Source organism: Martes martes, assembly GCF_963455335.1.
Source record: "Martes martes genome assembly, chromosome: X".
Classification (NCBI taxonomy): Eukaryota; Metazoa; Chordata; class Mammalia; order Carnivora; family Mustelidae; genus Martes; species Martes martes.
In genome coordinates this window covers 107,984,314-107,989,716 of record NC_137897.1, presented here as the reverse complement: position 1 = coordinate 107,989,716, position 5,403 = coordinate 107,984,314, and the positions used below count along the sequence as shown (strand labels likewise).

The window sequence follows — 5,403 nt, the reverse complement described above, 5'->3', positions numbered from 1 at the left end:
TAGCCGGTTCTGAATTGACATTTCCAAGAAAAGGTACTGTGTAGGCTGAAAGCGCTGGAAACAGGACGGCAGGGAGGCAACTGGATATTAGTAAAACAAATACATGTATCACCAGAGGAATGGATACAATTCCTGATTCTCTTGCAAAGTGACAATTAAGTGATTTATAGGACCTATGGAAGAAAGATGCCCATGAAAAGAAAACTCTGTTATATTTTGTTACCACTATATCCAAAAGGATTGCCAAACTAAGCAATGGGAGGCAAGAGAAACTGTCAGATCCCTCCAACCAAAAATGCAAGAAACCTCAAGGCATACAGTAACAGCCAACGCACACTGCACAGCACTATTGCTATGGGATTATGTCACTGTTTAATTAGAACTTTCTTTTTTATTGGTTGGGTTCCCTGAGCAGCGCCATGGTGGTCGGCAAGAACAAGCGCCTTACAAAAGGTGGCAAAAAGGGAGCCAAGAAGAGAGTGGTTGATCCATTTTCTAAGAAAGATTGGTGAAAGCACCAGCTATGTTCAATATAAGAAATATTGGAAAAACATTAGTCACAAGATCTCAAGGAACCAAGATCGCATCTGATGGCCTCAAGGGTCGCATTTTTGAAATGAGCCTTGCTGATCTGCAGAATGATGAAGTTGCATTTAGAAAATTTAAGCTAATTACTGAGGATGTTCAGGGCAAAAACTGCCTGACTAATTTCCATGGCACGCATCTTGCCCGTGACAAAATGTGCAACATGGTCAAAAAATGGCAGACCATGATCGAAGCCCATGCCGATGTCAAGATGTCAAAGTTATTTGCTTCATCTGTTTTATATTGGTTATACTAAAAAAAGCGATAATCAGATTTGGAAGACCTCTTATGCTCAGGACCAACAGGTCCTCCAAATTCAGAAAAGATGATGGAGATCATGACCCGAGAGATTCAGACAAATGACTTGAAAGAAGTGGTCAATAAATTGATTCCAGACAGCACTGGAAAAGATATAGAAAAAGCTTGTCAGTCCATTTATCCACTCCATGATGTCTTCGTTAGAAAAATAAAAATGCTGGGGGTGCCTGGGTGGCTCAGTGGGTTAAGCCTCTGCCTTCGGCTCAGGTCATGATCTCAGGGTCCTGGGATCGAGCCCCACATCGGGCTCTCTGCTCAGCAGGGAGCGTGCTTCCCCCCTCTCTGCCTGCCTCTCTGCCTACTGGTGATCTCTCTCTCTCTCTCTCTGCTAAATAAATAAATAAAATCTTTAAAAAAAAAAAGTGAAAATGCTGAGGAAGCCCAAGTTTGAATTGGGAAAGCTCATGGAGCTTCATGGTGAAGGTACTAGTTCTGGAAAAGCTATTGGGGATGAGACCCGGGCTAAAGTTGAACAAGCTGATGGATATAAGCCACCAGTCCAAGAATCTGCTTAAAATTGAGACTTTTAATGGTGACAAATAAAAAATCTTATTTGTGATGTTTAAAAAAAAAGAAATTTCTTTTTTATTGGTATATAAAATAATGACGTGTCACGGAATTGATGACATCTTAGACTTAATGGCATCAGGTACTTTGCCCAGGGTCACATGACTGGTAAGTATAAGGGTAGAGGCTTACATAGCAGGCCTGTGCTCTTAACCAGGAGACGTTAGTGGACCTTGTTTGATTTTTTTTAACTTCTCTTCTACCTTTTAACAAGCCCATAAGCATTTCTTTTAAAATAAATATTACTGGTATTTTATTTTTTTTATAAGTTCATGACCATCTTGGGGATAGTTGTAGACTCCTTGGGAACAGGATTCAAAAGAGAGCCAAAAATCACTCAAATTAAAGGAAAACATCAAATAATTAGAAGAGCAGCTCACTGTGGTTCTCAAATGGGGGAAAACAGATTCCCTCTGTATCAGGTCCCCCTCAAAACAGCAGTGAATGGGCAGTGTCTTCTATCATTTGAGAACAGAGAATGGGAGCATAAATCACAGAATCAGTGGTATCGGGGTCTTGGCTCTGTACTGTCACATTTCATAGCCCTTCCATAACTCCTTCTATGCTTTTGGAATCTACAGCTTTAAGGAGCTTAAGAAAAATAAAACTAAAAAGTAATCTAAAATAAAAAATTGATCATGGTTACCACAGGGTGTTGGTCATAGCTCTAATGGTAATAAATGATCAAACAGTGTGTTATTATTTATTATTGCCTCTCAATTTTCTCTCATTTGGTCCTTACAGACACACATAAGTGCTTTGGGAATCTTCATGCCATCATCTGGGTTCAGGTCTCAACTCTACTACTTAGCAGCTGGTTGACTTTGGGCAAATAATTCCATTTTCATGAGCCTCATTTTTCTCAGGTGTAGAATCAGGGTCTAAAAATGCATGCCTCGAGGGCTGTTATGAGCATGAGATAATGTCATGGAATGAGATGATGACTACACAGTAATTCAGCACAGTGCCTGTTATTTAAAGGCTGACTACACGTAAGATACCACTATTACTAGCAACGCAACCCTGTGTGTAACTAAACAATTTTACCAACGAAGAAACTAAGGTTCAGAGAAGTTAAGTCAATGCCCGAGGTCACACAGCTAGTAAGCAGCAGAACTGGTACCTAGAAGTACCAGAAGTACCAGAAGTGCACTTGCCTTGAGTGCTGGCAAAGCTCGTCAGAGAGAATCTCTCAAAGCCTGTGCCAACTCAGCAATGACCATTCTTTTATGATCTCCATGTAACTTGACACATTGCTGTAAGAGCTATATAGCTTGAACGTTATTTTCCCTTCTTTCATAAAGGCTACCGATGGATGGAGATGGAAGTAAAAACTGAGTTGACTTTACGGACCAATCATAGGACATGGCTGTCAAAATGTCACAGGCCAATTTTCGCTATAACCGAAATCTCTTCATTACAAAAAAAAAGGACGGAATCCTAGCTACGTTATCACAAACGCGAGAGATATTTGACACAATTTTTTTGAACAACAAAGAATATGGACAGGGTGTAGGGAGCTTAATGTAAAGGCTCTGACCTGTACTAAAACCCACTTGAATTTCCTATTACTCTAACTCGTGGTGATTATTTGAATTTGCGTGCAAGCTCTTAATCTGCATAATTAGTTCCAGTACCTCACAGAAGCAGATTGAGACCTAATCAAGGAGGTCAAGAGTTGGACAAGAGGGAGCGCCAGAGGAGAGGATGCTGTGTTAACCCCTGCTCTTAGGTGCATCTTTGTGTTCAGGAGCCACTGAGCTGGGAACAAAGAGATGGCCTAGGCATGCAGAGAGGAGATGGAGAGAAAGACGTCCAGGGAGACAGCCCTGTAGATAGATTTCAGAGCCATGATCCCTGCCGCAGAGGTTGGGGAAGCAGAAAGTGACTGGAACTCCAGATCAGTAGACCCAAACCAGTTCCCTCGAAAGAAAAAGAGTATGAGTGCACAGAGCTGATCACACCAGAGGGGGGAAGACCACAGCAGTGGCACCGAAACACCCGCCCGCACATGCTACTGAACCAACCATACCTGTTGGCTGGGTGAAACTCTCCAAGGGAGAAGCACAGCCCACAGAGAGTGAGGCAGTCCTCCCTCGTCCTCCCTAGCCAGTCCCCTAGCTGAGCGCTCAGGTCAAGGCAAAGCAGTCAGCTGAAGAACTGGGACCACCTTTGACCTGTGTGCTTGATGTATAACCCTCACCAGTGGAGAGGCCTGTCCTACGACCGTGGCCACGATCCTCTCCGCAGAACAGGGTTCTGGGAGAGCCGGGAAGACCATGCGCCTGGGCGACAGGAACCGTGTAGCAAGCTCCCCGGCACGGCAAGTGTGCTAGAGGAGACCGGCCGGCAGTTGCGGAGCTGCAGAACACCTATGGCTTCTGTCAAGGGAACGCTCTTCCAAAGAGATCAGGGAGCACGTTCCTTGCTGGGCTCTGCATAACAGAGGAGGTCTCTGGGTGCAGTCTTGGGCTAGGACGCCTCAAAGACGGGTAGTGACCACTACAGAAGACCATCTCCAGCCCAGAAAGTTCTCACTGACATCAGGGGATTAGTTGCCAACCAAGACAAATTCGTGGGCTGCCTCATTTTTCTAAGTAACGTTGGCACGGTAAAAGACAAGAGCATTAAGTGTATTATAATAAGCAATTCTGCTTTGTTAAAACACATTTATTCTAAAACACATTTATTCTTATAGAAACTTTTCATCATAAGATATAAAATGACTTTATACATGCTGTACAGCAGCTTATAGCCCTCTCATTTTTAAAAAAAGATTTTATTTATTTACTTGAGAGAGAAAGAGAAAGAGAGGGAGAGAGAGAATGAGCACGGGAGGGGCAGAGGGAGAGGGCGCAGCAGTCTTGCTGCTGAGCAAGGGCCCAATGTGGGGCTCGATCCCAGGACCCTGGGATCATGACCTGAGCCGAAGGCAGCCACTTCACCCACTAAGCCACCCAGATGACCCTAGCCCTCTTATTTTTTTTTTTAAGATTTTATTTATTTATTTGCCAGAGAGAGTGAACACAGGCAGACAGAGTGGCAGGCAGAGGCAGAGGGAGAAGCAGGCTCCCCGCCGAGCAAGGAGCCCGATGCAGGACTCGATCCCAGGATGCCGGGACCATGACCCAAGCCGAAGGCAGCCGCTCAACCAACTGAGCCACCCAGGCGTCCCTAGCCCTCTTATTTTTAAAGTGACAAATGTACCAAGTACATCAGAAATGAATTCACTAAATGCCAGCTTTCTGGAAATTCAAAACTTAATGAACTGATTCCTTTCCACTAACAAGTTGACAGATCAGCACTGGGTAAAACTCCAACATAGAGCCCAGTTAGCCTCACTGTATGTGCTCTTACACTGATTTATAATCCACAACCTGTCACTTTAGGGAGAAAAGAGGGATCTAACACACAGATACATAGATCTACATACACATGCAGGCACATACTCTTTTTTTTTTTTTTAGAAGATTTTATTTATTTATTTAACAGACAGAGATCACAAGTGGGCAGAGAGGCAGGTGGAGGCAGAGGGAGAAGCAGACTCCCCGCTGAGCAGAGAGCCCAATGCCGGGCTTGATCCCAGGACCCTGAGATCTTGACCTGAGCTGAAGGCAGAGGCCTAACCCACTGAGCCATCCAGGTGCCCCCACAGGCACATACTCTTACACTCACACTTACACTCTCACACACATTTGCACAAGCACGCCCACTCACCCACCACCCACACAGAGGCTCATACGCACACACAGACACATATATTCACTCACACCCACATGCACACTCACACACATAATGCACATACAACAATATACTTACAGACTCATAACACACTCACAAATCCACATACATACACACCTAACAAATGGTATACATGAATAAGCCACTTTTATTGAATCCACACGACACTGTGAGTTAAGTATTAACTAAATC

At 44.0% G+C, this 5,403-nt stretch overlaps 1 pseudogene across 1 annotated transcript; it reads left to right on the top strand.

Moving 5' to 3' along the window:
• The first annotated feature begins 407 nt into the window (after window positions 1-407).
• On the top strand, window positions 408-1,446 carry LOC308337198 (small ribosomal subunit protein eS1-like; annotated as a pseudogene). The gene is made up of 2 exons: window positions 408-1,074; window positions 1,280-1,446. The product of its transcript is annotated as a small ribosomal subunit protein eS1-like (transcript).
• Window positions 1,447-5,403: the final 3,957 nt, after the last annotated feature.